Here is a 22,258-nt window from a genome sequence, read left to right on the forward strand (position 1 = left end):
ATGGCACTGTGCCTCTTCTTCCTATTTGGCTACTTTCTACTCTTCTCTCTTTGGAAAAATGAGGTCCAGAGACAAAGGCTGGAGACTCCATAAAGTCCAATAGGGATGCTGCCATGCTAATTTGGTTAGCAAGTAGGAGGCTGTCAGACACTACAGTATGGTGATGGTTTCCACTATAAACTCCTTAGCTGTCAGGAAACTTACATTTCCCTGGCTCCTATGCTGGATTTTCCTGCATGAGGAGAATACAACCTATTGTAGAACTATGGAAGTCAAGGAGTGTGAACAGAGGTACACCTTAAAACCAAAAGGCACGAGGGAAAATAATGTGGGGGATTAATACAGTATTAAGCAATAAAATAAGAATATAAGGAGCATGGGAATTAAAGTATGACTAAAACAAACTTCCAGTCTCAAGAGCTAAGACTGAAAGACCCTTGAATTAAATATTAAGAATGTCAGAATATAGGGCTAGAAAGATCTGCAACATTACAATTCACAGTAGATACAAAAACCAAGTAAAAGGGTCTCTGACCTTCTTAACCTTAGATGAGTTGAGATCCACCCCCAGCACTCCCTTCCTGCCTAGCGAGAATGTAATTAAGGGGAAGCTGCAGTGGTAATTTCTCTCCTCATTAACTTCCTGATTGGTTTCAGGCTCAGAATTCCATCGGGCTGCAGTTTGTCACCAATTCCAAATGGCCAATCGTTAATACTAATGTTTGTGTAACTAACTGCCAGCATCTGCCACGGCTTCTTGTACAACAATAATGGTGAAAGGGTAACATTAGTGCTCCTGTGTTAATTCAGATGCTGTTCATCAATAGGGAAATCTATGATGTAATTAGCCAAATGCATTGATAGTTGAGTGCTAGTCATTTGTAGAAAACTAAATCACAGAAGAAGCTGAATGGGCTCTTGACATGTTAACCATCAATACTTATTAAGTTCTGAATTTTACGATTTAGTGGGGAATGTTTCCAGACTGAGCTATTTTAAAAAGAGAATACAGTTTACAACCATTTTTAGAAGCTATGATTAATTTAGAACTGCACAAGAACAAGGAATGCACTGTTAAAATTTGAACTTCATCCTTAAACCATTCCACTATTCCTCGATAATCAGTACATACTATATATCTGATCATCAAATGTTTACAGACATCTGAAATGTCTAGTAACTATGAAAGATGAGATTGGGCTAGATTTTGTGGTCATTTACAAGAATAAAAATCCAGAGAAACTCCAGTGAGTTTAGTGAAGGTAATTGGAAATTACACTAGTGTGACTGGAAACAGAATATGGGCCCCATCTTTAGATACTTCTGAATTTTCCAGCTTCTGTGGCTTAAGAAATTGTATTGCAAAAGAAAAGCTGTGATCAGATATCTATGGTTTTGTTGTTATAGGATCATAGTCTTTAGAGATGAAAATATGTTATGGCCTTGGTCTTTTCATTTACACTTGTTATACAGCAGGGTTACTCCAGTAAGCCAAATTCTATGACAGTGTAAAACTGCTATCTCTGTTGGCATCAATGGGCAAAACTCCACTGAAGTCATCAGAGAATTCTACACCCTGAGTTACTCTCAATTTGCTTTGGTGTTTGTAAGAGGCAGGTTAGACCTTGATTCTATATCCTGTCCTTGTAGGATGATGAACTCAAAAGACCTTTGTCTTGTCCAGTTACTCAGGGTCAGCAGCTCTTGTTCCAAGTGCGCCTGTAAAGTACATCTTTCATGTTCTCTTTCTGGATCTTGAACAACTGACTGGTTTAGATGGAGACTGTCAAAGAACGTGACTTTCTGAGAAATCCCAGCAAGTAGTGAGAAGTGGATGTTTATTTGTCTTGAAGGTGCCCTTTGGGGTGCTCCATAAGGTTCTCCTGTCACTCTTCCAATTTTACGTGTAAATGGGGAAGACAGGAGAGGTGTTATTTATACTCATCCTGAAAGTTGAACTCTTTTCTTTAGGTTGAAAAACTGGCACAAATGATCTGTGCCTCTGTTACCTTGCAAAAGGTTACCTTTGTTACCTTGGGTCCGGATTTAATGCATCTGAGGGCACTGAGGGAGTTAGCAAGTGTCATTGTGGAGCCTTTGGCCATTATCTTTGAAAACTCATGGAGACTGGGAAAGATCCCGGAAGACTGGAAAAAGGCAAACGTGATTATTCCCCTCTATTCAGCTCTGGTGAGGCCACATCTAGAATATTGTGTCCAGTTTTGGGCCCCCCACTGTAGAAAGGATGTGGACGCATTGGAAAGGGTCCAGCAGAGGGTGACCAAAATGATTAGGGGGCTGGAGCGCATGACCTATGAGTAGAGACTGAGGGTATGTCTACACTACCCCCCTAGTTCGAACTAGGGAGGGGGTAATGTAGTCATACGGAGTTGCAAATGAAGCCCGGGATTTGAATTTCCCGGGCTTCATTTGCATGAAGCCGGCCGGCGCCATTTTTAAATGCCGGCTAGTTCGGATTAGGCTTCCTATCCGAACTAGCTGTATGCCTCGTGGAACGAAGTGTACAGCTAGTTCAGATTAGGAAGCCTAATCTGAACTATCTAGTCCGTGCTGCGCGTAGCCGCGCGGAACGGAGTCCGAACTAGCCGGCATTTAAAAATGGCGCCGGCCAGCTTCATGCAAATGAAGCCCGGGAAATTCAAATCCCGGGCTTCATTTGCAACTCCGTATGACTACATTACCCCCCCTAGTTCGAACTAGGGGGGTAGTGTAGACATACCCTGAAGGATTTGGGTTTGTTTAGTCTGCAGAAGAGAAGAGTGAGGGGGGATTTGATAGCAACCTTCAACCTTCTGAAGGGAGGTTCCAAAGAGGATGGAGAGAGGCTGATCACAGTAGTGACGGATGGCAGAACAAGGAACAATGGTCTCAAGTTACAGTGGGAGAGGTCTAGGCTGGATATTAGGAAAAACTATTTCACTAGGAGGATGGTGAAGCACTGGAATGGGTTATCTAGGGAGGTGATGGAATCTCCATCCCCAGAGGTTTTTAAGTCTTGGCTTGACAAAGCCCAGGGCTGGGTCGATTTAGTTGGGATTGGTCCTGCCTTGGGGGCACGGGGGCTGGACTTGATTATCTCCTGAGGTCTCCTCCAGCTCTATAATTCTGTGATTCTATGATTCAATGGTATTACTGAAATGCCCACTGGATGGATCTATACCTGGAAACCGCTGGCAACTTCAGCTGGTGTGGAATGCAGTAGCTTGTGCCTTTAGAGGTACTTTTGACCAGGGACTTATTGCAATCATAGTCTCAAAAAAAAGTGGCTTTGTGTTTTAATTTAATCGCATGATATGCTCTTTTAAGTAAAGTTTAGTTGTTAATTTAAAAAAAATTAAGTTTAGTTAAGTTTTAATTTCTTTCGTTTGTTTGATTAATAAAAATAATGTTCTTTATTATTGAGTATTCAATAAATGCTTGCCTTTAAAAAAATTAAAAATAAAATTCCCTGGGTGCACACCCTAATGAAATGTGCTGCACATGCCTATGGTTGCACCAGTGCCCCAGGAACTGCACTAGCTTTCAATTTGTTGTTGAGTGTGATTTAAGGACTTGCTTTTAACCGGTGGCTTGGTAAAAGCTGGCTACTTGTTGAAATGGCTTCTCTCCTCACAGGATACCTGGCAGCTGAGATGTGCCCTTGGTTTAAACAGGGCTGATTGGCCAGGGATCAGCTCTTCATTTTGAAACTTGGTTGCCTCCCTCTTTGTTCTAGCAGAGCCCAAGACATGTTGTTAGAGACATCTGTTTTCCCAGACTCTAGAGAAGATTATGAGTTATGACAGAATCACTAAGTTAAGGGGGATATATTTTTGTTTATTCCTGAACAGCTCCATGGGTGAGAAGCTTGATAGGATTTGTAACTAGTTTTAGTGTTATGTTCCTGGAATGATAGAGAGGCCCAATTTTAAAAATACGAAATCCATACATTTCAATGAGTTTCAGAAAGTTTTAAAAAAATCTCCTGCTGTTGTGGTAAATGTTAAAACACAGGAGGCATTAAAGCTGTACCTATGTTTTATTGCATACTGACCCATGTTTGAAATAAATAAATGCATAATTATCAGGTAAATAAATGCATAATGGTCGGTAATAAATAAATGCATAATTGTCAGGAATTATAAAGAATGAGGCTAAAAAACTTTCAGTAATAGGTCCCTAAAGTTAGGCATTGAAATCCATATTTAAACACCTACATAAAGATGGTCTGATTTTGACAGATTCCCTGAAATCAGAGGTGCAAATCAGTACTTCACTACCTTTGGAATTCACACTATTTATGTTGATACCTAAATGGGGTGTTAGATGTCTAACTATAACCCTAGAAGTATGACAGATGTTGGCACATAGATACTGTCTTTGGCCTATGACAGTGTCCAGAGCCCCAATCCTGCAATTCTTTTCTCAGGCAAATGCCCTATCATTTGGAGCTAGTGAAGTCAATGAGATTTTTTTGCCCAAGAAAGGAGGGAAGAATAATGGTTCCTGGCACAACCAAACCCTTCCCTTGCACTGATGATAATGGGAACTGCAAAGAAGGCCTGTGAGCTGTACACAGCCTTAAGATTAAGAGTCATTAAAAAAAGCCTACATTTCATTGCTATTCTATTCAAGATCCAATAGCAGAAATGTCTAAGTCCACACTGTTCAAAGAACCAAACCCATGGTGGCGACCTTAAGATGAGGCTGATTCTACAATCCTCATACAACTGACTAACCCTTACTCACCACATGTGAAAGAATTATGTGTGTGACTGTGGGTTGCAGAGTTGGGCCCTGACAAGAGATGTAAAAAGCAGTTTAAAACTGTAACCATGTAACCACTAAAAATCTTAGCGGGTACACGATGACACATGCTGCTGTATAAAGCTTACATGTGAATTTTATACTGCAGAGCCCATGGTGACTCTGCTGGCTCTGCTCCCAGGGAGCCAGTGTATAACTGGCAGGGAAGCTGGGCCAGGCCCGCCACGGACAGTGGGCCTGCAGTAGGCCCCATGGGTCTGGAGCAGCCCCCTGCCTTGGGTGCGTGGGGAGCTGCACTAGCCCCTACTTGTTAATTTAGGAATTTTCTAAAATAACAAGTCAGGGCTAGGGATATAAATGATTATGTCCAATCACCATTATTCCTGGGAGAAAACCCTTATATTTTATGCCATCTAAACATGAGTATTCAGCTAGGAGCACATCTAAAAAAAGGGAGGGGGGAGGAACCGAACTTCAGAATTAAAACCTTAGATTTTCTAACACCCTAAAGAGCACTGACTTAACTTGAGTGATCCTCTGAAGCCCAACAGACTGGAAAAAATAATACACTTCCACTGTTGTGAGAAACCAGAAAAACATTCATGCTTGAAAAGTAAATTTTCCTTGTGTTTACATTTTAAAAACCATTAAACTCTCAGTAAAAAGCCATTTTTAAGATTTAAAGTTGGACAACACAAGCCATTTATTAACTTTTTCACCCTTTTGTTCAGGGAGGGGGGAAATCAGCAGACCCACCTCACTTGCTCTTTACGTGCAAGAGCTCTATTCACAGCGCAAATCGATGTACAAGTACCAGCTGCAAAGTGGTGAGTGTAGAAAGGGGATGATCCAGTCTGATGCAGGGTCCTTCAGTGTCTAGACACAAATGCAGCACGGGTGGGGCTGGTTGAGGGTAGAGGCACAGAAGCAAACTGCAGTGGCTCTAAATGTCATGCTTTCATCTGAACCTGGCGGATTTTCTTCTTGTAAAAGACTATGGAAGTTCATGCTGCTTGAGGAAGCATTAGGTTCTGCTTTGTGCCCTGTGAGTCCTATACGGCATAGGTATGATTCTGCCAGCAGAGGGGAGGAGAGCTATGGAAGGGCATATCTACACTGGGGAGTTATTTTGAAATAACAAGGTAAGCGTCCACATTACCACGCCTGTTATTTCGAAATAATGGGCTTGTTATTTCAAAATAATATCTCCTGCTCGTAAAGAGGAATAAGCTTATTTCGAAATAGTTATTTTGGGAGTTATTATTTTGAAATAACTTATTTCGAAATAACCTGATAGTGTAGACATGGCTGAACTGACTTCCACGTCTCAACCAGATATCTCAGAAACTGGGAAGTTGGAGCCAACTTTCTCCAGATGACCACTTTTATTAGTAATTACTAGAAGATTTACCCAGTGTTGCTCGGGTCCTTAATGCAAGTAATTTTTTTTTAAAATAAAATGAAAATGTAAATCATTGGTCTGGCGTGGGGCTGGAGATGAAGGGTTCAGTATACAGACTGCCCCTGGGGAGAGAACTACCCCAGCCCTCTCACTGCAGCAGCTTGCGGCAAGGTGAGAAGCACCTCTCCATGGCTGCTGCAGCTCCAGCAGGCACAGATTGGGGAGGGGTTCATGTCCCCTGGCTGGGGCAGGTCCAGGTTCGTTTGCCCACTGTGTTCCCCAGCCAGAGTGAGGAATGCAACAAACTGTGCACTTTCCTCTCATTCCTTGACCAAGGGGAACAGCCAGCAATGTTCCCATATGAATTCAGGGTGGGGGACACTTCAGCCTTCTTGTCCTCCCTAATGGGTGCCTGGGGGTGGGAGGTTTGGGACTGGGGCAGTTGTGGATTAGGAAGTGAGCGACTCCCAAATGTGTGGGCAGCAGGGGAGAAAGCACAGAGGTGCTTGTTTGAAAATTTAACTAGTGAGCATCATGGGCCAACCAGCAGTGACCATCAACAGCTTGAGAGCAAATGAGAAATAGGAGGTAGAGTGGGGATAAGCAGTAAAGGGCCTTGACAGTGAAGCCAAGAAGCCTATGTTTGATGCAACAGAGAAGGGGGAGAGGGCAGCACAGGGACGCAGAGAGAGGAGCGTCAGGATCAAAGCAGTGGGCTAGGAAAATGATCTTTGCAGTTGTGATGCTGGTAGACCAGGTTCCAGTTCATATCAGGGTCTCACATGAACACTGACAAATACATTGCTGGAACGAGGTCCACTTGCTTGTGTGCTGGTTTTATTAAAACAGCTATTAGAATTATAAGCATGTGGTTAATATCTAGACTTTGGATGCATGCAGCAACTTACACGTATATCATAATCTCACGTTACATCTGTAAGCCCATGTTATAAGGCTTTATGCTTTATTTAAGTATTTATGCTATAGCTGTAAGTCACTTGATGGGAAAAAGCACTACCAAGTGTGAAATAATACTAGACTCCATCAAAAGTGTAATGGACTTCCACTCCCATCTTTATGAAATGGACACAAATACGCATAACTCAAAGACTCTTGTGACAAATTGCTTCATGTAACCTCTCCATCTTAACATTTTAATCCTCTGGCTCTGTATATCTTGTTTTGGTGTATGTATCATTCTTGTGTGTAAAATCTGATATGTGGAGTATGGAATGCTTTATGGTTTTTAAATGTGCAAAGGAAAGCCATCAAGGGTGTTTCCAATGCTGGGACCCCTCAGCGTCCTGGCTATCATATGTAAACAGCCCCTTTTGTCCTGATGCTTTAAGTCTTAACAGTAGTTGGTCCTAGGAAGTCATGTGACCTCCCTAACTGGTAGGGACTTCCCAGGTAACTTCCCACGTAAAAGTGGGAATCTATAAACAACGGGAAGCTCAGCAGAGTCTTTGGCTGGAGTGACACACTCAAGGGAAGGAACCAGAGACCCTAGGGAAAGGGAACTTCCCCGATTTGGAAGGCTTAGTTGGAACAAGAACAGTTTGCGGGTGAGTTTGTAATAAGTAGTGAGGGTTCAGTGTTAGAATTAGCTAAGCGTTTTCTGCTATTTTAAATTTGTAACCCACTTTGCTCTGCCTATTCTCACTTATAACCACTTAAATCCTACTGCTTTGGCTTAATAAAATCATTTTTATTTACTATCAAGCCCATTGTAAATAATTGTTACCTGGGGGAGCAATCAGTGTGTACTCCTCCTTTCACTTTTAAGGGAGCTTACCTAAATCATTCATTTGGGCTTCTGATTCCCTCTGGGGAGTGGTATCCCAGGAAGCCCAGTACTGCATTTTCCTTGGACCTGAAGAGTTTCAGTGTCTGTACTGTTCCTTGGGGGCAGTGATCTCAGCTCTGTGCCTTGGCTGGGGAAGACCAGGGAGCTGGGCCAGCAGGACAGGGTGGTGAGAAGTTCCAGAGAACAGGAAGGTGAGTGCAGTGGCCTTGTCAGCCCCCTGAGAAGAATCCCCAAGGGGTCTTCTGTGACCTCACCCCATCACAAAGATATTTTATCTCTTGCCCAACTAAGAAGATCCAGCAACACCAGACAAACTATTGTGGAACATCTGAGGACAAGACACTTTGTTGACTCGTTCCTTTCACGCACACCGGCACTCACACAGGCTACAGCCCATGATGAGGAGACATGAAAATGAATTCTCTCCCATCAACTGAACTGACAGCTCAGATCTGAATAGGAATGGGACAAAACTCCCTAACAAGAAAAAATGGTATCTCTCTGTTGTTTAGACTTTTGAAGAGAAGGTTTTCTAGGCATATAAGTAGGAGATCCTGCGTCTAGTGTGAGTTAGCTGATGGAAGCACTTTTGCTGAAGTTTTAAAAAATACTCAGTATGACATGGCCAGGAAGTATGAAAATTTTAAGTCCAACTGGCCAATAATACTTATGAATCATTAAAATAAAGTATCAAATGAGTGTGCATCTTTAGCACTGACCATTCTATCTCCCTTCTACTGCAGGAGTGAAGCACAGCATTTTGTATTAGGGAACTATAAGCAAACTGTGATCTTTAGGAAAAATGTCTGTTGATTACATATTTTCATGGCTCTCTTTTAAAGGAAAAGTACTGGAAACTTAATTTTTAAAAGAGCTCCTCCTTCGTATTTCTAAGAGGCTCTGAAAGGACATGAACACTGTTCACCTTATTCCACACTGCCTTCCCCACACAAACCCATTCGGTTGCTAAAGATGGCTGAAGGGGCAAATGGGTTAGTGAGTACTTTTTTATGTATAGACTGCATCCCTCTCATCTCACTTGTCACCTTAGGCCCTGATCCCACACCAGTTGACTGCTGCACCTTACACTGACTCTCTCAATTCAAGAGGGCCCACTTGCAAGGAGTTCATTGCCAAGTCAGGGTCTCCAGACCATTCACTCTCTGAAGGAGGCATTTTGACTTCCTATATGTTTGTACAGCCTCTAGCACAGTGGGGCCTGATCTGAACAGACCACTGGCTGCTAATAGCCTAATTACTAAAACTTTGTTAGGTCCTGCCTTTGGAAAACATTAGACTCATTCCAGTGTGCTGTTCAATACTGATGTACATAGAACTCTACGAGCCCACATCTACACAAACTATTCTTTATATTCCACAATCAGCGGAGAACCCCTGGAAAATATGGACCATTTTCCGTACCTTGGTAGCCACCTCTTCCAAACAGTGAGCACTGACAGAGAAAATGAATATAGCATCCACTGCACCAGCATATCTTTTGGAAGACTGTTCAAACAAGTCTTCAACAAGGTACCAAGATCTTGTTTATGAGGCAGTTGTAACCCCCACCCTACTGTATGAGTCTGAGACAAATGTAACCTACAGATGGCATCTCAAATGACTGGCATGGTTCCAGCAGCCATCTCAGGAGGATTCTTGGGATCAACTGGGAAGACCAACACACTAACTTCAGCTTTCTCTCTGCAGCCAACATCAGTATTACAGAAATGCTGGTCAAGAAACACCAACTCTGCTGGGATGGCCACTATGTATGTAGGCCTGACACTTGCTTCCTAAAGCAAGCACTCTTCTCTCAGTGAAATCAAGGAAGAAGGGCTTGCGGAGGGCAGCGAAAGTGTTTCAAAGACGCACTGAAAGTTCACCTTAAAAAGGGAGAAATCAACCCAACAAACTGAGAGGATTCAGCCTGGAACAGAACACAATGGGGCCACACCATACACCAAGCTGCAGATCACTTTGAGGAGAACAGATGTGCTCATGAGCCAGAGAAATGACAACGGAGGGAAGAAAGTACACAGCACACCAGCTAACTATATCTCCTCCAAGATTACACCTGCCACTTCTGTGGGCAGATCTTCAGGGCAAGAATTGGGCTCTGCAGCCACTTAAAAACTCAGCAATGAAACCAGACATCATCCTTGCATTGAGGGAAAGCTGAAGACTCTTACAACTTTTCCTGATCAATACATTTCAACTTCCGTTTTATGTTTGACTCAATACTGAAACATTTGAAGTTAAAATAAAAATGGGGGAGGGGGAAAGAAAAGCAAATTGATATCTTAACAAAGCATAATGTGGCCCTAAAGATTTGCATAAATACACATGCTACTGCTGATGAAAATTTCATCATCTTCCATATACACATAATGACAGGCGTAAGTATTTGGAAACAAAATCATGCCCAGTGTATGCCATTTAACACGTATCCACTGTTTCACAATAGAATCATTTTCCGCTGTCAAACTCTTGCCTTTCTCACTAACATTTAAAGTAATTAGGATTATCTTAGATGCCCGCAGTTCGTCAAGTTCATTGTGTACTTTCCAAGACCATTAATTCTTGGCACTCAGAACAGGGATAAAAGGTGAAGATATGAATGGATCTTTATTCAACCTGATCTATCATGGATTATCTCATTCTTTTCTAGTTCATGCTTGTACTCTTGGTTTCTGATTACAGCAGGTATAGCCCAGCTTTCCATTTTACTAAGAGCTGGGAAAGATATCAACTTGTTAAATCTCCTCACTTCTGACTTTAAGTTCCCTTAAAAAAATCTTTGAAACAATTAAACAAGGTTCCCTTCCCCCACACTTGCAATTAAAGCAAGCAGAGGGGGGAGAAGAACTTGTAGAAGGTTATGCCTTTTTTGAGACACAAACTCCAGACATCAATTTCCATGCAGGAATATAGCATCTTGAGGATGCCAGAGGATTGCAGAGATGATGTAAGCGTCACTTATCAAAACAATGTTCTGGCCTATCTGAAATGGACAAATTAAACTTTATTCTGTGGCAGCTAAGCCCCGGCTCCCTGCTGGGAACAGGATGGAATGGCCCTGTCCCATTCAAAGCTCAGGAAGTACAAGAGTGTCCTTGCTCTAAATTAGGTAAGTATATGGTAAGGAACATGGGGCTGAATACTCAGCTGGTATAAACTGGCAAGCCCCACTGAAGTCAACCAAAGGACACCAGCCAAGGATACGAAGTATCGTATGAAAAGTGGATAGCTTCTCACACTCTTGTGCTACGGCTGATGCTCAGGTACAGGCTCTGATGAGCTCATTGGCTCAACTTCTCTAGCTTGCTGGGTTGTTGTCAAGACAGAGGACCCTCTAAGGTTACTGACTCAGGTTTTATAGCTTTATTGACTGTGTAATGGAAGGGTGCTCTGAAGACTCTGGCTCGGCACTTCTACCTTGCTGGGCTGATTTAGAGACATAACATTTCTGTGACATGTCAGAGGCTTGTTGGGATGATGTCAAGGGCTGGAATTCTTTGCCTTAGCATGGGGCCCTGATCCTTGGTTGATACTCTACGCGCTACTGCCCTGCACGTCAGGACAGCAATAATGAGTTCATGACTTCACAGAAGTCGATGTGTTGACCTCGGAGCAGCTTAACACCACTAGCATGCAAGGCTGATTCCAAAGCACAGGTCAAATTGATGACTCAGCAGCCCTTGTGTGGATGGGCTGAGGTTAAAGATAGGGCCTCTTTGTGGTCACTACTTCAGCAGCTTAAGTCTACAGGCATAATGTTAAGGCACAGAACTCTGTGCGGGATCAGGGCTCTAACTTGCTGGGCTGATGCCAAGGCACCTTCTTATTGTGACGTTACTGGCCTGGCTCCTTTAGCTGGCTGGTCTGATGTCAAACATAGGCCTTCGGGAGTTCACTGACTCAGCCAAGTTTGGAAAGATGGTCTGAGATCAAGGCAAGTGTGTTTATGAGGTAACCATCTCTGCAGCTGTAGGCTGCTGGGCTGACGTCAAGGCTAAGCTCTATGAATCTACTGGCTTGGAACTAGGTTGATGGTCTCTGGACATCAAGAGACAGACAACTTTCAGCCCATGGCTAATTACTGCCAGCTTGCCAGACTAATGTCAAGAAAGAAGCCCCACAGAATGTTACTTGCACAGTAGCTCTGGAATGTGATCTGATATCAAGACACAAGTTTCTATGAAGTTATAGGCTTAATACTTTGAGTGTACTAGACTGATATCAGGGTTCAGACTTCTCTGATGACAACAGCAGAGCTCCTGGAGCATGCTGGTCAGATGGCAGGTCACAGGCCTGTATCGCAGCATCTCTGGACAGCTCAGATGATACATGGGCAGCCATCAAGAGAAGCTACTGGCTCAACACTTCATTTTCAGGGCATCAAGCTTGTGTGAGAGTGCTGGCTAGGGGATTCTAGCTTGCTGGGATGGACCTCAATTATGTCATTGGAGTGCCGATTTGGTGGTCTGAGCTAGCAGAGTATAACGGCTGCACCCTTCACACAGTCAGTTAGAGACCTGCTGCAGGTACCACAGGAAAGAGAGAGTTCCTTATTCAAGGAAGCCTTTTCAGGCCCAAAATTCATAAGAAAAGAGCCAAGGCAACATCCAGGCAGTTGCAGGCTGCCTGCTGGGCTTCTGATCTCCTCTGAGGCAGGAATGAAACTGAGAAACTTTGAGCAGGAGGGTTCTAAAGGTTGCAAAAATTCCATAACTTGGTATACTATTGATGCTGGCTGTTTTGGGCAAAGAGGGAACAAACAAGGGTGCTGCAGCACACTCCGTCATAGAAATGTAAATTTTAATCTTGATCTTGTCCCTTTAAATCTTCAAAACAGACAGACATAAAAGGGCTTATTGTACGCAATCAAACAGCTCAGCTCTTTCATGCTTAACTAAGTAGTTAATTTCAGAAAATACTAGCTCAATGCAAAAGTACCATTGTACATATTGTAAAGATTTCTGTACATGATTTGCAAGCTTTTGGAAATCAAAATGATACCTATCAACTAAATAAAACCCCAATAATCTGTTCAATTAGAAATAATAGATTTTTATTTGCCAGGAATAGATTTTTTTAAAATGTGGTTCTACTATAAACATCTATGGTGAGAAGAGAGAGACCCAGGACCTGATTCTGCACTTCTGCTGGCAAAGGAAATTTTTTGGGTCTTTGTGTGGTGTCACCAATGATTGTGGTCAGAATTTAAAGCTGAGGGGAAATAAGAACTGGATCTATTAAAACTGAAATGACTTTATGGTGCAAAATCACCAAAGACTCTAAAGTAACTTAATATTACAAGGGTACGTCTACTCTTTAAATATTAACTTCAATTTGGAAGCAAGTCAAAAAGGTCTGGAGTACAACAGTTCAATAGGAAATTGGTAAAGACAAACAACAACAAAATGGACAGTACATTTTTAAAATCATGTAAAGAGGGTAAGAATGTTACTATTTGTAAGAATCATGCCTTTGGATGTTTAGAAATCCCTCCAGTGGTAAGTCATTCTGACTTTAGCAAATACAGACAAAAACTAAACTCAAAAGATCTTTGCTTTAACCAAACTAATAAAATGAAGTTGTAAATAGCATTAGACATATGACAGACCCACTTCATTATATTTATTTCTGCTGACACAACAGTAGTATCATAGAGAGAGAGAAATGCTGATGTGTACTGAAGACTTTTTCCACTTAAAGACTAACTGCCAAGCTTTTGCTGAAGACCTATAAAAACTCTGTTTAAAAGTTCAGATTAGCACAGAATATGAGTGAGTGCTTCAGGCTCGATTCTGACAGTTACTTCCATTCAGTGGTATCCTACCTCACAAGCAGTGACACCAGTTTCAACAAGATGCTTCTGAGCCTCCGAAGACACAGTTACTTTTGAAAATGGGAAACCTGTCAAAAGTCTGAGACATTTTGGATTAGACCCACAAAGGGACTAAATCCAACAGGTGCCAATGAGATCCTCCGAATCTCCATTCAGCTGCCAGCTATGTTTAGTTGTGTCTAAGTGCTGCTGGTAGAGTCCGCATGGTGCCTACCTTTTTGTCTTCACAAAACTGCTACAGTCCTAATAGCACTAGCTACTCAAATCTGTGGTGATGCCAGTAGCTCTTATACCTAACAATCCAAGTGATTAAGAGTTGGGAGACCTAGATTTGAATCCCTGTTCTACACACACCCCTCCCACGCCCCCCATTTGTCACGAGAAAGGATGGACCCATCCTGGGTGCCTAACTGCAGGAGAGCGTTTACAGTTGTGAATGCTGAGCGGAGGGAGGCACCTTAATTTGGCCAGGCCCACATCTTTCCTTTGCAGTTCCTACTGGGTAGGTTAGGAGGCTCCCCCTTAGGCATGAGGGCTCCCTATATAATGCAAGGAGAAAGTAAGCTGCCTAAGAATGGGATTCACAGAAGCCAGGAAGCTAACTCAAGATTCCACTGAAGGAAAGGTGCCTAAACGTTTACACTGCAATACTTAAGTCTCTCTGAGAATCTAGCCTTAGGCTCTGATCCTCGAGGGCTTGTCTATACTATGCAGAAGACCGATGCTGCTGCAGTTAATCTTCTGGGGTTCGCATCAGCGGGTCTAGAGAAGACCCACTAATTCGAATTAAGAGGGTGCTCACGTCAGCACCAGCAGTCCTGCTCCTCACGAGCAGTAAGGGAAGTCGATAGGAGCATTTGCGCCCATCGACCTCCCGCTGTGTGGTCGCCGCTAAAACACGATTTAAGCTAAGTTGACTCCAGTTATGTAATTAATGTAGCTGGAGTTGTGTATCTTAGGTCGACTTTCTGCTTTAGTGTAGACCAGGCCTGAGTATTTATGAACTCTTTGGCTATAACAACACTGCTAACGATTAGGAACCCAAGTCACTTAAGAACCCGAGTATTAGGGGATGTTAAATTTGCTCAAAATTGAAATGTTATTGAAACATGCCTTTGTACAACCAATAGCTGTTTTTCCACATTTAAACAAAATCCATTGAAAAACGTTGTGTTGGGGGGAAAGAAAAAACCTTTCCCTACAGTGACTGAAACCAAAACCTCAAAGTACTGAGTGAGAACTGATTTATAAAGTAAAGGAGAAGGCAGTTCATTTATTTTTCTCTGTCCAAGATGAGAAGAATAAAAAAGTAAACAAGCAAACTAACTTGTGATGAACTGGACTGAAAATATCCTTTCCCTTTTGACAATCTAACATGTTATTAGTGCTATTTTCTAGGTAAATATATGTATTTGGCGACAGAATATTGGACCTGCCATCATAGCAGCATGACAGTAGTATAACTCCACTGATTTACTAGGTACTTGTTTTTTTACGTGGATGTGGGAGCCATGCCAGAGACATGGTTTTAAAGGTAACAGTATTCCTTGAAGACAGACATGAATTCAAGCATGTCTATAGTTTTTGTTTCATGGTCAATCCCAATATTTATCCAAGTTTTTCCTGTTTTTGACAAGGATTTTCATATGAACCTACATGCCCAATTCTCACTGCACTTTGAAATGTTTATTACGAAATTTTGGTTTGTGGCTTGAAAGGACATTTTGTGATTGTTTTGGTTAATTTTCTCTCCTACCCTCAAACATTCCTATAGGTTTTCAACCAACCCTAACTGGCACTTATGTGTGTGTGCTTTTTTAATGGCCTCTTCCATATCCAGACACACAAAAAAGGGAGAATTGGCAACAGTAAGAGCCTTGATCCAGATTTTTAACCCCATTTTCAGTTTGGCATGGAGATTTTTGAACAACTACAGTTAACCTTACAGAGCTATTACAGCGTACAGAGCTGACAGATGTCTTGGAGCTGTTCACATGGACATCTTCACAGTGATGCACCCCAGTGCTGTAAGGCTACAGGTATGTGTTCTATGAGTGACACATACAGAATGTGCAATACAGAGCCACTGCGGTCACAACTAAGCCAAGTCTCACTATAATCATCTGATAGTATACACGCTGTAGCCTCTATTTAACAGCAATAACTGAGCTGTGTCACGTTCTCTCCTTTTAAATGCTCTTGATATTTTAAATGGAATGGAAAGGAAAGACACAATTGGAATGGAATCACACCATTTTAATTAGAACTGAGATTGAGGCCATTGTGATATATTTTGTCCTATAATCTCATTTACTTGAAGAAGAAAAAAAAAGATGGTGCAAAAGCAAAATGTTCTACAGCATGTAAAATTAGTTATTTGACTTTATACCAGCCTGATGAATTAGTTGTGAAAGTTTGAGGTGAAAGAAAGATGTGAAAAACATCTTTGTCTAAGTACTAATGGGAACTCTTGGTATGACTAGGCAAACAAAAAGTTACTAACAAGCAAAAAGCATCTTTGACATTTGCATGTTTGATCTACTTCAACAGGTCAAGGGGAAAAGAAAGATAATTTATTACAGCCCATTTACCTCTGCAACAATTGCTCTTTAAAACCAAGAGAATAATGTGATGGAACATACACGTTCTTTTCACAGCAGACACCTCAAACTGCCTCAGGCAAGAGCTAATACAGATGTAGTACAAGGCATTACACGAGTGCCGAGTGCGGTAGCTAGCAATTATCTTGGTATTTAACCAAATCTATTGCTCATCAGGAAAGCGTTTAGTGCAGTAGTCGGAGCGAGACAGGCTGACATGGAGCACAGCTACTTAACTGTCCCCTCCAGCCATTACACTTTCTCAACCCGAGAGTCATGTCAAATTAAACAACTACACATTGACTTTTCACTTCTCTAAACATTAAGGTGTGATTGACAACTCCTGGATGCTATAAGCCAGTCATTAGAATCAGCCAACATATTGTTAGCTTATTTGTGATGCAGTTCCCCCTCCCACCATCTTGCACCTTCTGAGCTATTTCCTCCTCTGCTGTGTTTACAATCCTCAATAGATAATCTTGCCTTGCCTTTCTGGGGGTTCTTTATAAACAAATGACACTTCACTGCTGACGGGTGAAAGTGATGCAGGGTGAAGTGACTTAGTTTGACGCGCAAATAATCTTTTCTTTAATATCAAACTCAATGCCTGCCCATTTGTAATTTAATTTTGAAATGCCCGGAAAGCAAGATTTCTGACAGACATTAGCACTTCAAAATGCACACTATCAACATCAGCTATAAGGCTTCATTGCGTCACAATATTTTTCCAAATTTCAGCCATGTAGGAAGCCTACTCAATGAGGTGACATTTGAAATCAACTTGTGGCTAGCACCAGGATGGGAACAGGCAAATGTAATCATGGGAAATTAAACTAAAAGCCAGATGTAGCACTATGAATGTCTAATGTGGACCTCAACTCTCTCAACAATGTTAGAGCATCACTACATCAAGCCACTATTCATTGTATGCCTGAATCCTGCGGGTTAGCAAAGCTATTAGTTTGAAAGGGTGCAGAAAGGAGATCAAGAAGCAAAAGACATCTTCCTTTTGGTTCAATCTGCAGCCACCTGAGACCTGCACACTTCAAATGACAGGCGTCACTCCCCAAACCCCTAATGCAAGCCACGGGATTAATGTAAAAGATTTGCCTCCCCTCCTCCCACAACAGACCCGAAAGATGTAATTCCTCAGTAATAATGGTCCCAAAGAAAAAGAAAAGGAAACTTAATAGGGTTTCTTTAACATTTTACAGTTTTTCTGCTCAACAACCGTGCAGCATTAGCACAGTATCATCTCACTGATTCTGTCACAGATTCTCAGTACAGTATAACAAAGCCTAGAAACCTACTTGCAGATGTAAGGCATATATATCATTAACCCACCTCCTACCCACAGAAGTCTACACTTACATGCAATTTACATTGCAAAATACATGTAATTTTAGAAGACTTTTACTGAATGAATCTATGAAATTCAATAACCACTAAACACATATTTGAAGAAGGTGCACTGATTTGGTAAAAAAAGGGACTTGATTGACAAAAATCACAGAGTATCTTTTTTCACTCTGGGTACTAATTTAAAATAGTTTGAGGACAATAATGTTTTGTATTATTCCTGTTAATCAGCGTAGTCATGTGGACTGTTTACAATTGTGTAAAATAAGCTACAGCCATGATAAATTTATGGAGATGAGAGATCTAAAAGTAAATATGACACTTTATTAATTTTACACCTCACCGCTGACTGAAAAAGTTAACATCTAGAAACTCACAAAGCCCAAGGATTTAAATGCAATACATGGCTATTTTATGTGGTAGTATCCAGAATGTGCTACGGGCTTTTTAAATACAAAGGAAAGCAGAGTCACTGCCCTGAAGAGCACAGACTCTCAAACTATTTCTCCCAACTTCAGCGTATTTACAATGAAACAGAATCATAGGACTGAAAGGGACCTTGAATGGTTCTCTCGTCCAGTCCCCTGCACTTATGGCAGAAATAAAACTATGAGAGCTTGTAACGATTTTAACACTATCTCTATTGTTGCCTTTCATTTTTCACTGGCTAGCTGCCATGAAAGCATCTTACTTCAAAAGGGTAGTAGTGTAGTTACATATGCTGTTGTGTATACTGACCACTAGTGGATGCTGTATGGTCCACGAAGCTATCATAGCTAGGTCCTTTATATCTTTCACACTAAAGTAGCCCGCATTCAATACTGTATGCGGATCTCTCAGTTCGTATAACAACACGGTGGCATGCCTATTTTACATGGTCTTCTTACATTTTTAATTGGCCATAAATGCTACTTTTTAATCTTAGATGCTCGCTTTTAGTGAGCTCATTTATAACAATATGGGTCCGAGGGAAATAAACTCTCTGCTACACTGGTGATACAGTAAATTCTGTAGTTTCCATATTTTTGAAGATTTTGGATAAAGTCCCAAAATGCTGCTTCTCAGAGCAGCAGCTGTCAAGCGGTCAGAGACATAAATTGAAAAAAGCAGTGGGACTCTGGTATCTACTAAAAAATAACAAACAAGTATAACACTTGTAAATCTCAGAAGACAAGACCAGAGGCCAAATTCTGTCCCAGCTACACCCTGCAACATCACTAGATTCAGCTAGGATCAGGGGTGTAACTGAAGACAGATTGTTACTGCTACTTTTTCCACACACACCCACACAAATGACATGCAACTGACTTTAATTATACACTGGGTTTCTTCCTGTAAAAATCAATATTAAAATTATGTGTTACAATCCTATAAAACAACTTGAGCCAATTCTCCTATGAACTTTGTAGACATGCCAATAATTCTGCAGATTTCCAATAACTGTATTGTCAACAACACTTGCTTGAAAAAACATGAAAGATCAAATTCATTTATGCATTAAATAGTTAATATTGAAATATGGTTGTTAGATAAAAGAAATGACTTATACAGATATACATTGTTATGCTATACATAGATATATACGTAGTGTATATATCCCAGTATGTATATATCTATATAGGTGTATTTATAGATACATATATGTATATATCTCTGTATAGATGTATGCATCCATACCCATAAGTGTATGAATGTGTAGATTTTTATCTATCTATCTATAAAGCTAACTTTCAAGCCTCAGAAAACAAAAGCTATCCCCATATAACAGCCAAATTCCTACATAACTCAATTTGGACATCTCATCTGGTGTGAACTGCACTCATTCCTAGTGTAAACCCCAGCGCGCTCTCCAATGATATACTGTAATGTCACATCGCAATCTGGATTTACTATAAAGGGCTGCTGACGAGTTTCAGAGCAGTAAACATTGCTGCGAGGTGTATTTCACACTGAGCTGGTTTTTATGAAGAACACTTCACCGCCCAGCCACGGCACCCAGATGATGAATGGTGAAAGATGCATGACAAGCTTCATCATTGTTTGTAAATCTTAACTGTTCCTGCTCACTAACTCTGCAGGCAATTTTCAAAGACAGCGGCCGACAGAAGGACAGCACAGCTTTCCTGAAGGTTATTCAACTTGTACTTGGCCTAAGCTATGCCTGTGAGGAACCATGCATTGAAAATAAACTCACCCGGTTACCCTGAACCTTAGAAGTAAAAGCCCTGGTTGGCTGCCAAGTTAATGGGAACTAAATGAAGAAATCCCAACTACTGGATATTCACCTTTCATCCTGAATGATTATATACATCTTGTTTACCCAACATACACTGGTATTACTTATGCATATGGTATCAATACACTTATGTATAAAGTGTGCATTGTGAATGATGGAACCTACTGATCCAACCTGTGTTTTACCTGTATCTAGTACAGCTGCACAGAGTATGCAACTGATCCCTACTGCCTTACCCACTGGGCATGACAAGCTACTTTACATGCTCTTCTCTTGGAATGTGTCCTTACTATTTTGGTACACCGTCTTACTGGTAAGCAGCCAGCCCATGCAGGCATAATTCAACTCACTGTCGTATGCAATTGCTTACATCCTAATGTGCTCTGTGCATAGTCCTGGATCACCCCCTTTAGGCTACTCTACAAGGCATCCTTCGCTCTTTTCCTTGGACTAGAGACACTTGGCCTAATTCCTCAGTAAATCACCACAGATCTATCCACACAACCAGCAGAGTCACAAGGGATCATAAGAGGCCATGACATTAAGCTCTGGTTCAGGACTCCCCATCTTACCTCTGACTTCTGAGTAATACAGGTTTGCTGGAACTGTGCATCCAGGATCTAGCTGCCATCCCATAGCTCCACCCTCGCAGTTTTAAGGAAGAGGTTCCCTGGAGCACTGCAGAAGAATTAACTCAACCAGAGGCAAAAACATCCCTGCTGGCTTTTTCCACGGAGCATGTGAATTGTGTAAGGGGGGGAAGGTGATTCAAGTACAACATCTGCAGCCTCCGATCCAGGCAGGCTCAGGATGTTATGGAGGCAGCTGACCTCCCTCTGCATGAGGGGATGGGGAATGAATGCAAAAGGAACGCTTCTTCCCTCTCAAAACTGACCAGACAATAAAGTCCAGATAGAAAAGTCAGGGAAAAAAAGACAGTTATGCGCCCATATTGCAACCTATACTAGCCTGTCATGGTAAGTATGCTGTTATCACTACTGTTCAACAGAACGCCTCCATTGTCTCTACGGGTTTGAGTGAGACATTAAGAGTGCCAGTGCTCTTTCCTTATACCAGAACATTTTCATATTCAGAGGGCAAGTCAATCAGTGGACCAGATCCTCGATAGGGTTGATTTCTTTGATTTCTATAAAAGAGTATTCAGAATCTTGTAAAGTAGGATGAGGTCTTTGGATCATAACTACTGAACTATTTAGCATCTTGGGTAGTGAGTTCTGTCCTTAAAGAAAAGAGTGGCTGGAAAAAAGAACAAAAAACCGGGATCAGAGTTGCATAACTTACACCAGCAACCCTCAGCTTGTGGCTCCTCTCTCTCTGTGAAGTAAGGAGAAACAACCGTTTCTTCTCAGCAACAATAGCGGGGAGAAACAAGAAGAGATCGTATCAGACTGAGCCACTGGAAGACACCAATAATCACACACCTATATACTGACGTTGCCTTGCACAAACACACAATACTGTATCACACGGATGCAATACTCTGAGGTGAGCACTGCTGTATTCTGTTATGAGAACACTGCTCCTCAGCAGCCTGTTGCTTTTTGCAGCCCTATTCAGTGATGAAAGGGTTCCCTTGATCAGCCAGGATCACTGATCTGAACTACTGACAGTGGATCAGCTGTCTACTTTGATTTGCCTTTTCTTTAAGCAGACAACAAAACTTTCTCACATGACCCTCTTTTCTCTAGCAAAATGTGAATTGCAAGTGCTGCCTCCTAACGAAGCCCCGGGGCTCAATTTAATAAGTGTTCACTATCCATATTTTTATTTATACAAAATGTTAATTAACTTCAGGCTTCCTTTGTATGGATTCTGCAAAACATACACCTTTCTAATTGTGCAAGCACTAGTTATTTTGCACATGTATATTTTTTCCCTTTATGTTTTAGAGTCTACGCAGCATACAGAATATATTAGAATAAAAAACAATCAGACTCTGAATCAGGAAAGAAACTAAGCACAATGCGACTTAAGCACATGCTTAAAGTTAAGGATGTAGTTAAGTGAAGAGCTGGGTGAATAACTGACTTTTGGATTAAGTGGATGAACTGAAAAATAATACTTGCAAAAAAGGTTCAGGGTGACCAGAAATGAATTTTTTCTTTTTTTTCTAGCAAAATGAATTTTTGTTCCAAACCAAATGAAAATCTTTCGTTCAACCCCAACTACGTTTGGTTTAGGCTCAAAACAAAACCGTTCCGTTTCCATATTTTTC

The 22,258-nt window shown here is 41.5% G+C and overlaps 1 protein-coding gene across 2 annotated transcripts in view; it reads right to left on the reverse strand.

Annotated features, from left to right (window-relative positions):
• Positions 1-22,258, reverse strand: part of DMRT1 (doublesex and mab-3 related transcription factor 1) — a 79,690-nt gene that overhangs the window by 1,608 nt on the left and 55,824 nt on the right.

This window comes from Pelodiscus sinensis, chromosome 6 (assembly GCF_049634645.1).
Source record: "Pelodiscus sinensis isolate JC-2024 chromosome 6, ASM4963464v1, whole genome shotgun sequence".
NCBI lineage: Eukaryota > Metazoa > Chordata > Testudines > Trionychidae > Pelodiscus > Pelodiscus sinensis.